Source organism: Harpegnathos saltator, unplaced genomic scaffold (genome assembly GCF_003227715.2).
Source record: "Harpegnathos saltator strain DR-91 unplaced genomic scaffold, Hsal_v8.6 scaffold20, whole genome shotgun sequence".
Taxonomy (NCBI): Eukaryota; Metazoa; Arthropoda; class Insecta; order Hymenoptera; family Formicidae; genus Harpegnathos; species Harpegnathos saltator.
In genome coordinates this window covers 128520-146890 of record NW_020229984.1, presented here as the reverse complement: position 1 = coordinate 146890, position 18371 = coordinate 128520, and the positions used below count along the sequence as shown (strand labels likewise).

Here is an 18371-nt window from a genome sequence, read left to right as displayed (position 1 = left end):
GCAAAAGGTTAATCCCGCTTTAAAGACACGCGAGCGATCGCGTTCTCACACGGGTCTCATGTACACGCGGTGCATAACGCCGCTAATGATCATCGTTCATGCTAATAATTACGTATTTGGCGCTTTCTCCCGCCCTATCGCTCACTCTCTCCCATTTCCCGACCGCCGTTCGCCAGTCTTATTTCGAAATACCGAAACGGCGCTCGCCACCGTCCACGTTTTTTCTCACCAAACGTATGTGTGTGCGAGTATTATCGCCGCGTAATTTCATTGAACGGCGACGCGCGATTACTTGACGAGCAACTGCGCCAAAATGAACATCGCCCGCGCACGGCACTCTCCTGACGAACGGATGAAAACAATCCTCTCGTACACGTCTCTCGCCGTTCCCCGCCTCACGTCGCGGCGCATATCGAAATGTTCGTGGCCCGGCTCGAGAGAGGGGAAGGGACGAGGGAGAGAGGAGAGGAGAGCGCGAGAATATTGTGTTTCGCGCCGCGAGTTTGGAATTTCGCGGCGCAAACGCGAGCGAGCAACGGCTGTTCCGGTAAGCAACAATAGCGCGGCATTCTCGGTAATCAACGCTGGAATATGCATGAGGCGAGGAGATGCGTCGGCGAGCGACGCGAAAAAATTCAACGCGAAGTCGCCGACTGCACTTGGCGGACGTGCGCCGAATCGGCCGGCTCCGAGCGCGCGCGTGTGTAAATTAGCGACGACAGCCGCCGGGGGGGGAGGGAGGGAGGGAGGGGAGGCCGCGAGTACATTTCCCTTTTACGCCCGCATTTCCCCGGCCGATATCGAGAAATTCGTCGCGACCGCGAGAGCGCGACGAGCTTTTTAACGCGTTAACGGTACACGCGTCAAACCGAGAACGAACGAAGGAGGAAGAGGGAGGGGTGGGGAGGGGCGCTCCAACGGAAAAAAAGAAGGCTCTTCCTTGTCCCGCAACAGCGGGGCGAAGCGAAGCGTTACGAAGTGAAATGTTCAGTCCGCCGCGAGTGGCACAACGCGACGGACCGACAATTTCAAGCAAATATAGCGCGATCGCAGTGCGCAAAATTTATTACGCACACACATGCACGACCCGGCGAGATAAAAGAAAGAAGAAATTCGCTATGACGCGCGACGGTGATACGAGTCGACGCGGCGCGGCGCGGCGCGGCGCGACATTCCCCGCTACGACGGAACGCAGGAGGAGAGCCCCGCGATTCTACATTCAGCGCGACGCGAGGAAAGTGGAAAAGCAGCAGCGCGTGGCCTTCTTTCCCCGGGAGTTGGCGCCGGCCGGGAGAAAGGCTTAAGGAGCGAAACGGTCATTTTCACGACGACGCTCTTTCGCGCGGAAATGTGTAACGGTATAAGCCGTGTTCGTCGCTCGTTCCGCACATTCCCTCCCCTCCCCTTCGTCTCTCTCTCTCTCTCTCTCTCTCTCTTTCCTCAGTTTCTTATTCTCGAATTCCACTCGCGCTTATGCATCGACGGGGCTGCACCGGCAGCATCCGGGAAGGCGCAAATCGCCTTCTCGCTCGCTCGGCTCTTCGGCCCTGTTCCCGGCACGGGGGAACATTCATTATAATCAAGACAGTCTCGCAGTGTGCACGCTCCGTATATAACCGGCTCATTATCCGCGAGGTGGTCTATCTCGCAAACTATCTTCATTATAATGAATCGTAATGCATAGCCGGCAGGGCGAACAAAGGGATTAGTCGCGGCGCGAGAGAGACGCTTCTTGCTGTCGCGCGCGCGATAGACGGCGATTCTCCGCGAGATGGAAAGCGACGCGCGGCGGTGAAGTAGCTGCGTCGCAACGACTCACACGCACGCACGCACGCACGCACGCACACGAGGCGCGATTTAATCAATTATTCGCGCGGGCGCGGTAATCGCGACGTTATTACACGTCACGGAGGACAGTCGGAAGTTTCACACGTCGCTCACCAGCGACACACACTTCCCCCCCCTCTCGGCCCTCGCGAGCCGTCCTTTCCGCGCGCCCGGTGAAAGATATTACATCCGTGGGGCTGTTATCTTTACATAACACGAAGACGCCGTTACGTAAGAGGCACAGGCCGAGATTTCCCGTGCGGAGAATGTAACATACGTAGTCGGCACCGGGGAGGAGGGATTAGAGGGGCGGGATTGATCTCGGTCTGCGAATCGAAGTCTGCGCGTTCGCTCGAGCGAGCAGCAGCGGCCAACTCAATTTCGCGGATTATTTCGGACGTCGAGGAGGAGCGTCTCCGAGAATTTCACCGGCTGTCTCGTCCTCTCTTTCTCTTTCTCTCTCTCTCCTCTCTCTCTCTCTCTCTCCTCTCTCTCTCTCTCTCTCTCTCTCTCTCTCTCTCTCTCTCTCTCTCTCTCTCTCTCTCTCTCTCTCTCTCTCTCTCTGTCTCTCTCTTCCTACACGACACGCGGCTCTCTCCTCAGTTTCTCAGCGGCGAAATCCATGCGGCAAGGTCGCCGCTCGCGAGACTCGGAAAGCCGCGCGCGTGCGACGTGATATACCCATCTCTAATCCTTGGCATCTCCGCGCGACGACGCTCGCGTGTGTGCGTACTCGCGCCCGAATGGAGACCGCACACGCACACGCGCGCACCGGCGAGCAAGTGAGAGACTCTCGATTCGCGACAGAGAACCGGTTTCTCCGGCTCTCGGAACGAGTAATTTCGTTACGAGCTTCGTCTCTCCCTCTCTCTCTGTCTTTTTCTTTCTCTCTCGCTCTCTCCCCGCGACTTTTTCATTCCAACAGAAAGAGAGAAAGGAAAGAGAAAGAGCGAGAGCGAGAGCGAGAGCGAGAGCGAGAGAGAGGGCGGGAGAAAGAGAGACAGGGGGAGAAAGTCCGCGACATCCTCGGGCGATCCTCGCGGACGGTCCGAGTCATTTCGCGCGAACATCCGGACGGTCGAATCGGCGTCATTCCCGATTTTCTCACCCTCCAACGAGAACGGCCAATAACACGGGCGATAACGGAGGCGAAAAGCAGCGAGAGCGCTTCCGCAACGGACGGATTGAATGTCGCGTCGCGGGATTAGGAGACGTCCATATATGCTGATCGGCAAAGAGCATTCGTTCTCTCGTGGGTCGGCAAAGCACGCGCGCTCGCACGAAATGAGCGAGGAAATCACGGCTAATCTCCGCGCGACAGACGCGATAAGGACTGACGCGTCCGCGTCCCCGAGCGGACTGTAAATTTCAGCGCGCTTTCCGCGATAAAGAGAAAATCGACGCGTAGCGAATCGCCGGCGAGTCGTCGGCGCCGCGCCGCCGTTCGTACGCGGAATAACGTTACGCAATTCGCGGGATCGACTCATCAATCACTCGCGGCCGCCGTCCCGTAATAATCGCCGCGCCGTTGCAATAACAGGCTCCGGAGCCGTCGTCCGTTATTAAATTATCGAGACGCGCGCGCGCCGTGTGTAGGTGTGGCGCTCGGTCGCTTCGTCTATAAATCGCAGCTGCTCCTCTCGGCTCGAACGCGCGCGTACTACGAGGTGTTTACTGCGACGCGGCACGCGAGAGAAAGAGAAAGCGAAAGCAACACGTCGGCCGGCTGCCGGCGCGCGGGGATGCGACTCGTCGTCGTCCTAGTCGTCGTCTTCGTCTTCGTCGTCTTCGTCGTCTTCGTCGTCGTCTTCGTCGTCGTCGTCGTCGTCTTCGTCGTCATCGTCGTCGTCGTCGTCGTCGTCTTCGTCGTCGTCGTCGTCGGCATCGTCGTCTGTCGTCGTCGTCGTCGTCGTCGTCGTCGTCGTCGGTCGTCGTCGTCGTCGTCGTCGTCGTCGTCGTCGTCATCGTCGTCGGCGTCGTCGTAACACTCGCTAGAGAGGAGGTCGCAAGGCGAAAGATGCAGGCGGACTGCCGCCACCATCAGCGGCGCATTCATCTCGCGACACCCTCCAGTGCAACACGTGCACGCGTGCGGAACAATAGCGGCGGCGCGTTATCCCTCCTCGCTATCTCCATCCCGCACGCACACGCTCACGTACGCCGTCGCCGTCGCCGTTGAAACGGAGGGGGCGACGTAGGTCTGTACTGTCTGTCTGTCTGTTCCTCTCGCACTTGTCGCGTTCGCATTCGACTCCAAGCGACATTCAGACGCCTGAAAGGAAGTCGGCCGCGGCATTTGTTTCTCCTCGAGATGCGGCTTTCGATGATGCTGCGTCTCCTCGCGCGTCCACGACGTCTCTCCAGAGAGACCTTGAACTTTCCACCTCTCATCGCGCGCGACTTGGATTCGTCGGCCATCTGCGTATTTGCGTTTCCTCGCGGAGAAACGTGTCAAACAGATCTCAGAGAGAGAGAGAGAGAGAGAGAGAGAGAGAGAGAGAGAGAGAGAGAGAGAGAGAGAGAGAGAATCTCAACATGGAGTTCCTCGCGAAAAGAGGCGCAAAGTCCGGGCGGAGGCGAGCCTATTGACGAGGCACAGCGGGCTCGTGTTTCGAACTGAGAAGGAAGGGAGCACGCGTTTCGCCTCTCTCTCTCTCTCTCTCTCTCTCTCTCTCTCTCTCTCTCTCTCTCCCTCTCTTTCTGTCGGTCTGTCGACTTTCCATCGAGCCCTCCGATCACCAGGAAATGATTGTGCTCATACTCGAATAATAACGGCAGATTACTTTCTCCACGGAGAACGAATAATTAACTTCGAGCCGACTCGTCTCTCTATCCCGCTCGCGACTGCGCCGTCATCGCAATCATTTATTATTATATCTCGTAGAAAAACGCGCGCGCGCGTAAGCGAGCGAGCGAGCGAGAGAGAGAGAGAGAGAGAGAGAAAGACAGAGACACGCCTTTCTCGCGCCTCGCCTGATAAATCTCCAAGCGTCACTCCCTTCCCGCCTCACTGCACCGTGAATAGCTGTGATTACGTCGTTATCATAATCGGCTTCCCGTATTGATAACGGCTCAATGCCTCGCGCTGTTACACAAGCCTGTCACGAACTCGCTTACCTGTTGTCGAAGATAACAATCCCAATAACGCGCGCGCGCGCGCGCGTGCTTAATGTGCGTGTCACCGTGCGTTGGAACGGCGTTTCCGACAAAAGTGGCTCTCGCGCAGCGAGGGCTAGACTACCGCGCCTTGGCACGCGCTCCCTCCGGGACGCGGGGGGAGGGTGATTCGCGAAATTAAATCGAAGCGCCGAGCCGACGACGGGCGAGCGATTTTTGCCGCTCCGGCCGGCGCGTTCGACGCGCGCCGCGAAACCGCCCCGATTAACACGGCCGGCGTAAATTAAGGCTCGCGCGTTCGACATACTTTTATTCGTATTTGCTGTTCGTTGGGCCAAACAACGGCGCGTTTACATCGCGGGACAAACGCCCCGGCGCGAAAGCGGCGCGGCGGGTAGACGGGGAACGCGGAGGGGGGAGCGACGGGGGCGGGGGCCCGCTGCCGCCGCGTAAACGCGACCCGATTAATTACGCCGATTAAACCGGCGTAATTAAGAGCCGTGGCATTAATCGAACGGTTATACGGGTCAAAGGAGAATTGTAAACTCGGCGCCGCGTGTGTTAGCGGCACACGTCGTGTCGAGCATCTCCCGCGTCGCTCGGGCGATCGCCGCGGATTAATAATCGCAGCCGTCGATTAATAGTCGCGCTTTGTCCGCCCGTAGTTTCGCGAGTCCGGCCGGATCGCGCGACGGAAATTCCGACCTTCGTCGAATTTACGTCGCGGCCGGGAATACCCCGTCGAAAGGCGAAAGCACGAATTGCTCGCGGCCCGACGACGCTCGCCGTCTCGAATTCGCCTCTCTCGCTCGGCGGTCCAGGTGAGCCTCGGCGCGCGAAGGTCGCTTTCGTACTCGGAGAACTCGGCTGGATGCCAAAATGCGGGCCATGTCTAATTCGCGGTTCGATTATACGCTCGAATATCACATCCGTTCCGCTCAAACGCCGAGCGTTAGCGGGAGGCCCGCGAAGAAGAGGAAGAGAGAGAGAGAGAGAGAGAGAGAGAGAGAGAGAGAGAGGGGAACCGCGCCACACCTAGAAATCTCCGACGCGGATATCCTGGCGGGTTATGTTAATCAACAAGCTCGTTAAGCACATTACGCGTGCGTGACCGCGACGACGAGCGGTCGGAAAAATGAAGAATTCGTGCTTCCCGCGCGGACGCGAGAAATCGCGGGCTTTCGCAAGTACGCCGACCTTCTCGATCGTGCTGGAAATTGCGGTAGCGAACCAACCAGTTTGCCCGGCCGCCGCCGCTTGTTCGCCCGCTCGCTGGCCTGCCTGCCTGCCTGCCTGCCTGCCTTCTCGAGAGTTTATCTCGACTGCGGATCGTCCCTGACCTCGGCAGGTGCGACAGGTTTCCCGCACGATCGCGAGACACTCCGTCCTCTCTCTCTCTCTCTCTCTCTCTCTCTTTATTCAGACCCGCCGCCGATTTCTTCCGGCGCGTGCAAACACCGCGCACGACGCGATGATTTCTTTCGCTCGCTCGGGGATTCACCGGGCGAGAGCCCCTGATCGGACAACGGCGTGAATGATACCCGGCCGAGAGAGAGAGAAGAGGAGAGAAGAGAGAGAGAAGAGAGAGAGAGAGAGAGAGAGAGAGAGAGAGAGAGAGAGAGAGAGAGAGAGAGAGAGAGAGAGAGAGAGAGAGAGAGAGAGCGAGCAGCCCGATCGATCGTGCGAGAGAGACAGAGCTGCAGGGAGGCCGGCGGGGAATCCTCTGGAGAATCACTCGAGCGCCGACGAAAGCTCGTCGGCTTCTCAAGGCGCCCGGTGTTTAGTTAAGGATTACGTCACCGTTAACTCCATCGCCGGAGATCAAGGTGACGTCTCATGCATCGAGACGAGACCAGTGTAAACCGATCAGCCGGCGTTCAGGTGATCGGCTAATCAAGCGGGAATCGTTCGCTTCTTCACCCTCCTTCTCTCGAGCCTCCTTCCTGCGCCGTCATGCGCTTTTCGCTACTTCGCTACGCGATCGATGCTTACACCGCGGGGGGCTGGAGCACGAGGACTTGAGTCTCGTTCAAACGACGGCGGCGGCGTGTGCATCCGGATTTCGCGTTTGGAACAATACGACGACTCCAAATGCGGATCAGTTCGTTTTCATTGCCGCGCGCGCGCGAGTGCGGCGAAAAGCGCGTTAACAGCAGCAGTTTTGCGCGCCGGCGAGAGAGATCGAGTGGGCTCTCGCTCGCGGGAGAGCAAATGTTTGCCTTTGCATTAAATTATATGCCTTCTTGTATCGTGCGCGCGTATGTATGTGTGTGTGTGTGTGTGTATCGCTCGCCGATCCGTTCCGTCGGAAAGTTGACGCGGGCGGAACTTTGCCGGCAAGTTCCCAAAGTTGGAGAATAGCTGGCGGGCGATTCGCCGAAATCAAAGACGCGGGCGTAACGACCCCTACGTAGCAATTACACATTCAGGCGGTTAACTCTCGCGGGTGAAAGAGAGAGGAGAGCGGCCGCGAGCGCCGACGCGCTCGGGGCCAGCAAATTAGTGTTCATCTTATAAAGCGTTAATTGGACGCGTTATCTAAGTAACGTTCCAAAGTGGACCGAGATAAGGGGGGGGAATCGCATTATCTCTCGCTCTCTCTCTCTCTCTCTCTCTCTCTCTCTCTCTCTCTCTCTCTCTCTCTCTCTCTCTCTCTCTCTCTCCCCCCTTTTTCTTTCTTTCCTGCATTCCTGCCTCACACACACACACACACACACACACACACACGGCGGCCTCGAGTTTATTCAAGAGCCAAAGGTAGCGCGCGGCGCGGCGCGGCGGCCCGTCGAGATGCGGTAAAACCGCCTTCGCCGAGATTTATCGGCGCGTTTCTTTCCGTCGGATCGAAACCGATCCGCCCGCGGCCGAGTATCTCGGGTGTATCTCGCGCGGACACCTCGAAAACCGCGCGGCTGGCCATCGCGCGGTAAGAGGAGCCGCTCGCCGATTAAACTGGTCACGCGACGACAGCGCGTCGGCAACGTCTCGGTACCGTTAACCCTATCGCGAGATCCGCTTCCGGCGACGGTATCCTTCCAGCGGGCCTCTCCGTTCCACCTTCGCCACGCGGCTTTCTCCTCAGTCGCCTTCCTCCCTCCCTCTCTCTCTCTCTCTCTCTCTCTCTCTCTCTGTCTCTCTGTCTCTCCTGCCAGCGTCCTACTCCTCTCCATCGGCGTTCCTCTTACCGCCGACAGAGTTCATTACCCACGGGCGAGATCGGCGGGTATACGCCTTTAAATCTACAGTTAGGTACCTGCCTGCCGAGAACGCTAATTAGGGCTTTCGTACGCGAGCCATTCGTTACCGCAAAGCGTCCAAGAGAGCGCGCCGTCGCCCGTTGCCGCTATTCGCGTCGATGATCCAACCGTACGCAGCGGGAATCGCCAAGCGACCAGGTGACCGCTTACTTTTCGGCCGACGATGGTGTCTCTCGTTCGACAGCGTGCCAAAGATGACGGTGAACTTGGCCGGAATTTATCCGCGCGCGCGTGCGACAGAGTGAAGCAAGGATCGACGCTGTCTCGGTGGAGCGTCCGACGCGGCGCATCGTTCGCGTGGGATCGAGAGCCGAAAATCGGCAACGCGATCGGGATGATGCCGGAACCGTGGCAACTGGCCTGGGCGAAGTAATGCAGTTATAGCGCGGTGGTGTTTGTAATGCGCGCCGCACGATCCGTTAAGCCGCGTCGAGATTGCGGGAATATCAAGTAGTCGGGCGGAGTTTGTTTGTTTGTTTGTTTGTTTCGTCGATAACCGCTCGTAGCGAATTGTATTTGCTCGGTGACGCTCTCCTGTCGATAAAGCGCCCCGGAATAAACTTCGCCGAGCGGAAACGAGCATCGATATCCCGATAATGCGCTACGCGATGCGACTGTAACTACTCGCGCGCATCGCGTGCAGCGTGATGAAATTATTCCCCGCCACTGTGTGTATAATGTACGTATCGCCGCGTTAATATTTTCTTTTGCATTATTAATGCTCGACTATGCCGCACGTCTTGTCCGCACGTGTAATGCGACCGCGCGCGTCCAATGAACGCGAATCAAGTTATTACGACTATCGAACGTATTTCCCTTGTAAATACGCGTGTCTCTATCGATGAGTTTTTCCCACCTCCCGTTGTTACCTTCCACGCTTTTTTCCTCCCTTTTTTCCGACAGACGCGATACTTCCATCTCTGGCGTGTCAAACGGTCTAACGATCCTTCTCAAGCGGCCAATCACCGGTTGCAGCTATTGCGTATTGTATCGAGATCCCCGTCAGTCGTATCTTCCGACCTGAATCTCGCGTATGAATAACCGATAACCGCGAATGTCAGTCGCGGAGTCGCTCAAGGAGAGAGACAGAGACAGAGAGAGAGAGAGAGAGAGAGAGAGAAAGGGAAAGGGAGAGCAGAATGAAAAGAGACGGTCCACGAGAGAGAGAGAGAGAGAGAGGGGGGGGAAACAAGCCAGCTCCGTCCGATCGGGGCGGTCAGTCTCCCGGAGAGAGAAGCGGACGTTTGCCCGCATCTACGGGAAATCGAACGGGAGTGCGTTCCCGTAAAATCGGCGCGCCCTTTGCGGCACCGCTCGGCTATTCGCGGGGTATCTACGAAGAAATCGAGCGCCATTATACGGCTCGTTTATGCCCGTCGATAAGAGGGGCCCACGCTTTCGTCCCGATTCCGACGATCAGCGCGACGGGAACGCCGGCGAGATCGGCGTAACGACGTACTTTACGTCGAACTAATAAAAGAGGGACGATCGAAACAGTCGAGATCGGCCAATAAAAGAGACTGCGGTAAGTATCCCTCGCCCGCGGGACAAATTGAAGCTGAAGGACTCGTGTATCAGCAACCCTGAGAACTGTAAAATTGTCAACCGGGGGAGGGGGGGAGAGAGAGAGAGAGAGAGAGAGAGAGAGAGAAATTGGGAGTAGAAAACGCGCGTAGTACAACGACGCAAAAGGTACGACTTTGAATTTGTAAAACATTGAATCGAGAATCCGAACGAGAGAGAGAGAGAGAGAGAGAGAGAGAGAGAGAGAGACAGAGAAAGAAAACGTTCTCGTCTCCTGTCAACGAACATCTAACGTTACGCGCGGTCATCCGGACGCGCGACGCAGCGAGATCATCTTCCGTGAGATTCTGTGAGATTCTCGATTTTCACTGAAATCAACCGAGGCGAAGATGATAGAAAGAGAGAGAGAGAGAGGGAGAGAGAGAGGGAAGGACAGAAAGAGTGGTAAAGTTGAAGAGTCGCGTCGTGGAGAAAATGCAGCAACGGGAGGCAAGAACGAAACTGCTCTCTGACGACCGGAGAGATTAGTGGACCAAATTGAAGCCGGTAGAACCAAGTACGCGAGCTAGTTTTTCATTTAAAACCCGATTCGCCTCGCAATCCTATTCGCCGGTCGACTTCCCTTTCTTCCTTTTTCTTTGTTGCCTTCCTTCACGCACGGCGTCGCTGTCGTTCGCCCTGTGGATCGCTTCCACGAGATATACCTGCCGTAGATTCCGAAGCGATCGCGCGCTCGGTACTTGACGAAAACTCGCGTCCGTTCCGCGAGTTTGACGCCAACAACTAACTTTCGACGTGCAACGTTCGAAGACGACGGAACGGCGCGAGCGAGCGAATAACTCGCGAAAATCGGCGAGTCCGCCCTCGTGGCCGGCGATCGACGACATTGTTCGCGATTTGCCGGCGCTATTGCGCGCGCGAGCGATAACGCGGTATAATTAATTGGTATTTTGCGTGCGCGCGCACGCAATTAATTATTGCGTTAACTTGGCGCGCACGAAGCAGAAGCAACCCGAGCGAAGGGGACACTATGGATCCAATTTGATACTAATAAGACGAGAATAATGGCGATTAAATTCCGCGAGGAGCCGTCGCGCGCGCGCGCGCGCGTAACGTCGCCACCACCGCCGCCGTCATCGTGAATTATAAAATTTCCGACAAATTCGATCCACTCAGTTTCCATCGTATATCGCGCGAGAGAACACCGAAAACGCGGCAAAAGCGGCACCACCGCTCCGAGCCAACATGAGATGTAATTCTCAACTCCTCGGTCGTTGAGCCGATCGAGATGAAATTTTTACAGCGTCTTGGGATAAAAGCGCGAAGGAAAATACAGAAAAACAGAGGGAGCGCGCGCGAAAGAGAAGGAGAGAGAGAGAGAGAGAGAGAGCGAGAGAAAGAGCAGCAAGGAAGATGAAGAGCGTGCAAACCAAAAGAGAAGAAGTAGATCGAATTAATCTTTTCATTAGCGGTCTCTCGATTAGCCTCTCCCCTCCGCCCCTCTGTCTCTCTCTGCCTCTTTCTCTCTCTTCTTATTGTTGTCCGTAAGATGAACGTCGTTGGACCATGTCAAGCCGGATATCCAACAATTTATCACGCTCCCCGTCGACACAGCCGGCGCAGTCGTGAAAAGTGATGCTAATTGAAGCGAGTTAATTGCAGCTACGATCATTAATACACGACCGCAAAGGACCTCGTCTCGCGGCGTGAGGAGGTCGCGCACTCGCACATAATAAATGTATCGGTTACGAGACAATTGGCAGAGCCGTTATCGGCAAGAAGATGCCCCGCTTGCGAATGCGAGACACAACGTGCGCGAATAGATCGAAAGTTAGATACGGCGTTAGATACGGCGAGAGAAGAGGGCGGGTGGGTGGGTGTGTGTGTGAGAGAGAGAGAGAGAGAGAGAGAGAGGAGGGCGACCCTAGCCGTAGGCGGAGGAAATTCGCGCGTTATCGTAAATTGCGAGCGCGTTAGCGTAAACGTCCCGTGTGCAGTTATTCCCATCGCAAGGACAACTATAAATAAACTACCGCTCGTCTTTTATCCGCCGCCGGACGGCCTTGGCTCGTCTCGCTCTCACTCGCTTCACTCTCCTCTCTCCCGCTTATCTCCGCATATCCATCTCTCTCCTCTCTTTCTCGTCCGCCTTTAACACGTTTCCCGGCGACGAATTTATTTCGCGCGAATTAGCCGCGAAGCGCATAGCGAGACACGAGATCGGCACGAAGAGGAGTACTCGCTCGAGCGTCGCGCGGAATCGAATCGGATGAAATCGAGTCGGGTCGAGCGAGCAATGACGACGACGACGACGACGACGACGGTAAATAATTCATAGGCGCTGGCGAGTTTCGAGAAAGACTCCTCTCGCCGCCGATCGATCTCGACCGGCTTGTAACGATGAGAAAAAGTCCGTCCACAGAGTCACCTCGTCTTGTCCTTCCCGACGAGCGAAACCGCCTCGCACGTGAGAGCGCGAGCGAGCGCACGGTAAATTTATCGCCGCGCGGAAAACAATTTACTCCCGATTCCCTTGGCGCGCTTCCAGCCCTTTTCGAAAACGTCCCTCCCCCCCCCCACCGCTCTCGGATCGAGAGCGCGAGCGCGCAAGGTCGATCGGCAAGCGCGTTCGTTCGGCTCGGGAGATAGCGATCGGATCGATACTTTCAATTTTGAGGACTCGGCAGGAGCGGCGCGATACGCCACGTGCGGGGAATACGCGTGAAATTGGATCGGCCATTTCGGAAACGCGCACCGACGATAAAGTCGAAAGCCGGCGCGGCGAGAAGAGGCTCGCTCGCTCGCTCTCTCTCTCTCGAGTCGACCTCCTCGTTTTTATCATCGAGCCGCTACTGCGGCGGATAACGGTGCGTTACTCAAGTGCCGACGACACGCAATTATAGCCGTCCGAGTGACACGCGCGATGCGTTCGGAAAGTGCCGAGAGCGCGCTTCTCCGCTTCTCGCGAAGAGCGAGAAGCGAAAGAGTTGTTTTGTAAGGACGGTTACGAGCGATCAAGTTTACGGCTTTAGTGAAGCCTCTCCGAGTTACAGTTACCGACTTCAACAAGCTTACCATAGCGGTGCGCGCCGCCGGGCGCTGCGCGTGCTTATTACTCCGATCGTGCTTGCAGTCATCGATTGATTCTTCAAGCACGGCATCGCACCGCAGAGAGGAATTTTGCAAATTCCACACGCGGCGGCGAATGGACGGACGGCGAAAGGAGCACCGAGGGCGAGGGCGCTCACAAATTATCCCTAACGCCACGGCCGGAAGGATACCCCGCCGGCGTAGAGAGAGACCGCCAAGATGGCCAGGATACGCCAAGGCGGAATGGAAAAGATCGGCGGCGCTGCACTTTATCGCTATAGCTTTGCTATTTTCCGCTTCCGCTTTCCCTCCCCCTCGCGCCCCGCGGCCCCCTGGACTCGCCGTCTCTCGCCTTTCGTCGCTTCTTTATGCAGCGGCGCTTCCTCGCGCGCGAGAGCGCCTCCCTCCTCTTCGGCCCTCCGCGTGCCCGTATCCCCCACGCTGTCGTCGATCGATAACGACGACATGCCCGGCGATTCACGGCGTTCGCGCATTCAGAGACGACGGTATCCCGAGAGCGCCGCGATACGTTCGCCCGCCTAATCGAGCGAGTAAAAGTTGCCCGGTCCGGCGCGAGAGAATACCGCCGGCGCGGTTAATCGTCGCCGCCCGCGATAAAGTCCGAAACCTCGCAATATCGCAGCGCATGCGGTAATAACAATCGCGACCGCTCGCGACTGTGCGCGCGCGCCGAGCGAAATGGTAATTGACGTTTGTAATTAAGTGCGGGAGAGTACTCGCGTTACGCGCGATTATGCCACTTGGAATTTCCACGCGATTCGCAGGGGGTTAATGTTCGCCGGCGAACTGAAATTTTGATTCGCGAGAGCAAACTATGCGGAGCGATATGAAGAACCCCGTCCCCGTCCGTATTTTCTACGGTTTCACCGTAGAATTCCGAGAGAGAGAGAGAGAGAGAGAGAGAGAGAGAGAGAGAGAGAGAGAGAGAGAGAGCGCGAGAGCTGAACCTTTTCTCTCTTCGCTCTCCCAACTTTTCCTCCCTCAGGTTTTCGCGGCCCGCGGCCCCAAGTTTACGGAGAATCGCGCCGAGCCAATGCATCCCGCTGCTTTATTACGCCTTATTTGTTATTCTCCGGCGGCTAAAAGCACGCTATTTCACCGCTCGCTCCGCCGGCACGCCGGCGGGATACATTACGCCTCAAGCTCTTAAACCACCGGCGCAACACGATGACGCAATATTGTAATGCTCCTCGAGTTCAAAGCACGTGTAGGTTTCCGAAGCTGGAGACTCTCCAAGGCGCTCTGCCTTCGCATCCTCGCACGCGCAATTTACCAACTTGCAAATAGCTGATAATAAAAACCTGTCTAGCTTATTATTTAATAATGTTCGCCGACTTTGCGCGCGCTACCGCGAAGCGACGAAGGCGAATCTCGCGCGCGCGCGCGCGCGCGCGTGCACGCGCGTGCGTGAGCGTGCATGTGGCGAGGAGGAAAAAAGAAAAGAGAGGAATCTGAATTCTAATTAAAGAAGATGCAAATATCTTTGCATATATGCATGTTTTTGCGTAAGCAGCGCGGCTTCCACGAGCGTTAGTTAGAGTTAACCGAGGTTTCATGGATTTTCCGTTTTTCTTCCTTATCTCGTCCCGGGAAGAAGACGGAGACCACGCTTGAACTCGCTTTAACTTTAACGTTAATGGAAACGGACCGGAATACTAAACTCGGAACTGCAATAACCCGCGAGAAAGAAGAGAAGGAGAGGGAAAAAGAGAGAGAGAGAGAGAGAGAGAGAGAGAGCCAGCTCCGCTAGGGAATAACATCGCTAAGGAATTTAGAGTTACGATAAAGTCTGCAGTCTATTAATATCTTACCGGTCATCAGTAGAGGCACCTGCGCGTAATTAACGAACAGCGTAACGCGAGTCGCGGATGCGACAATGCCGCGCCCCTTTTCCCCGCGTTTACCCCGCCGCGCGGACGCGTCGACCGTCCCGTTTCTTCCGATCGCGCAAACGTCCGGCGGATACACGATGTAATTCTCACGGCGCGATTCGAGCGGCGTTCTCTCGATCTCTCGAGGAAGGGACGCGCGCCACGAGAGATCTCTCGGCGATCCGGTGAAGCGGCAAATTCGCAGTCTATTTAAATCGCTCTTCGGGCGTATGTGGAGCGCCGAGCGCGAGAATTTACGTAGTCGAAGCCCCGATGGGCGCGTTAATAATTTGTCGCTGCGCTACCGAGCCCCGGGCTCTCCCCGCGCCCCGCGCCGCGTCGCACCGGTCGCGCGTTTTCAACGGAAAATATGGTCTTGCCGAGTTCCACGTTCCACGTTCCTCCTCCATTCGTGTGTGCACAAGTGATCCCCGCTCGCACACGTGTGCGCGCGCACACACACACACACACAGGTACGTATGTGCAATAGCGACGGTTCCGAGCGCGTATATCGCGATTTACGGTATCGGGGAATTATTAATTTATCGTACGGCCGAGTAGTTTCCTCGCCGCGCCGCCATTTCCGTTTCGTTATTTTATTTCTTCGCGTATTCTTTGTTCTTTTTTCGTGCGCACCCTTTTTTCGCGCTCCACGATTTATCTCACTCGCCGGCCTCGCTCTACGCGCGTTGTTTATCGTGACAAGTGTCGCGGCGATTCGCGTCGATATACCAGATGTAATAACAGTCGGTTATTTTCCGCGACGTTATTCACTCTCGCCCAGCCGGTCTCTCTCGGTGAACTTCCCGTGTTTCGCCGAAACGCCGCCGCACACATACGCGGCGCACGCGCACACACCTCTCGCAATTCGCGTCCCGTTATTTCGTCGTCAGTCCGTAACGTGGAAAGTTATATATCGCAACGCGTTTAAATACGACGCGAGCCTCGTCGCGCGGCTTTCCAGCTCGGCTCGGCTCGGCTCGGCTCGGCTCGGCTCGGCTCGGATAACAGACGCGCGCGTTGCGCGCGAAAACGAAAGCGCGATCGAGTCCTTCCGAGAAGGATAAAAACCAGAGGAGGATTGACGCGAAGGGAGGGCGAGGGAGGGTGGCCTCCGAGAGACACGCTCTGCGCTGAGGTAAGTTGAAGCCAACATCTCTTTGGGTCCGCCGCCGCTCCGAGGCGCTTTCTTTCGTTAACGCGACGAGCGTCTCCTCGAACGCACCCGCGTTAAATACGACCCGAAGGCGGAAACTATTTTACTGCCGCGTCGGATAAGAATCCCAAGGCGATTCAAAGCGTCTCGTGGGAGGAACTTTCTTCCGAGCATCTATTCGATCCTTCTCATTCTTGCAACGCGAGAAAGACGCCTTTTCACGTTTTCGCGTATCATAACCGCGCGCAAGTGCGCGAGTCGAGACACCGATGACCCATTTGGTTGGCGAGTGTAATCACTCGGAGCCTCGCGCTCGATACACGACCAGCTGATCCGATTTCACGCGGCCGCCTGTCTCTCGTGTATACATTTAATAAAACATTTGTCGACCTCGCGCGCGCGCGCGCGCCTTGTTATTTTTTTGCCAGGCCAGGCTCCTCGCAGCTGAAAACTGGCAAATTCGTCTACAGTTCGCAAACACTCTCGCATGCCCGAGGCGCTGCCGCGCGCGCGCGCGCGCGCTCATAATGCCCATAGCGAGTGGAAACAGCCCTGGCCGTACCTCCACCGGCGACGTTATAACGTGCAGCACACGTTGTAACCAGCTTACACAATCTACCGTAGCAGCCGCTGGGCACGATGGCGCTTAAACATCGATTTCCCGTCAGAAACTTACTTATTGCTCGTCGCCGTTCCCGTTCTCGTTCTCGTCTCCGCGTCGTCGTCGTAGTCGTCTTCAACGAAGTCGCCCGTCGACGGGGCCGCCGCAAGAAAATCACCGTAAACAGTAAAGACGTTCGCGACGGATCCCCCCGCCTCCCCCTCCCCCCCTCCCCCGGCATACCCGACGACAGCGGACCGTCACATTCTCGACGAGTTACGGGGCTCCTTTCCTTCCGAATGCGACGCGCGCTCGTCGATCGTCGCGCGTAAATCGCGCGGGAGCGCGAGCGTTGTATCAAAATGTTGACGAGAAACTCCATCGACGCGCTCCGTAAACTTTCGGTAATCGCATCAAGTTCCTCGATCTTCCTCGTCACGCCGAACCGAACATTCCGTTTGTTTCCTGCTCCCTCCCCCGCCCCCCCCCTCTCTCTCTCTTAGGAAAACAGTCAAAGCGACACGACGACAAAGTATCGATACCTAACGGGCGGAAAGGGGAAGGGAAGCAGAAGAGGCGGTGGTATCGGTATTCCACGCCTTCCTCGCCTTTTCTCGCCTGATAACGGATCTCTCTCTCTCTACTTTTCAACGACGACCGTGTCTCGTTGCGTGCTCGCAGTCGCGGAAAATGAAAACCGCGCTCGAGCCGAGCGATGCGCGACTCTTCACGACCCTTCCCCTCCCCTCCCTCCGAAGCGCCACCCAGAGGCCGACGATAATCGCGCCGTTCAATCGCGGTTTCTCGTCGAAGCGCGCTCTCATCGCCTCGCGCGATCTCGCGTCGGTCCCCGTCGACGCGAATTTCACGCCGCCTCCTCGACAGCGCTCGTCGGCGCGACGAGTTTCCTCCGCGCACGGAAACGCGCGATGCCGCGATCCCGGCGAAGGCTACGCGGCGGGCCGACAACGGACAATTAATTTGATTTCTGCTAAAGGACGATACAATAAAGTCGCCAGAGACGCACTGATTAATCCGCGCTCCGAGCGCGGCCGCGGCGCGAGTCGAACGAAGAAGGGGACGGAGCCGCGGACGAGGTACACGGATGGATCGGTGTTGCCTTCCGTCGATTATCCGCCGACGCGAGTCCTCCACGTCGCGTTCCGCCGCTTAATCGCCGCAGACGCTAATCGGCACAGCCAGCCATATGGAAATCGGTCCTGCCGGCTCTCGCACGCCGGGAGCATGCGCTATGTTTATGCATTATAGCGCATACTGCGCTGGTTGTGTGTGCAGCGGACTACTCCGACTCGTTCCACATCCCCGCGAGTTCCGCCCCCCCCCTCTCCGCCCCTTTGCGCCGGTTCCGGTCCAGTGGAGCGACCGGCCGTCGCCGCGCATACAACTGCGCACTCGTCGCATATCAATTCGTAAGTCGATCATAAACGGCCGCTCGTCGTCTTCCCTCCCCCCCTCCCGGCTAGCTCGCGGGGCGCGGAGTCTTAAGCGGGCCGCTTATCAGCCTCTCATTAACGCGCCTCGTGTGTATTTTGTAATCGGATATTTCTGTGCGCGCGCGCGCGCGCGCGTCGTAAATGTTACATAGATATCAGTTACATAATGGCATTAATTACATAAGGAAGGGGCTCTTCCGTTTCCCAGGAAAGAGCAAAGGTAACTCCAACGGCTCGTAACGCGTTTAATTAACATTGCCGGAGCAGCGCGCGGGCGGCGAACGCGATTCGCGAAACTGTCGCGCGAAACGACGACAAATTAATACGCGCGCGCGCGACAGACTGTCTCGTTTCGAGGCACCTCGCGCAAATACGATGGATTACATCGATTTACGCGGGATCATCGATCAGGGCGTCTGGTTGCGGCATTAAGTCGACAGTGACATCGTCATC

At 56.8% G+C, this 18371-nt stretch overlaps 1 protein-coding gene across 1 annotated transcript in view; it reads right to left on the bottom strand.

The window, feature by feature from the left end:
• Positions 1 to 18371, bottom strand: part of LOC105190855 (mucin-5AC) — a 196865-nt gene that overhangs the window by 103796 nt on the left and 74698 nt on the right. The gene's annotated exons all lie outside the window — the stretch shown is intronic.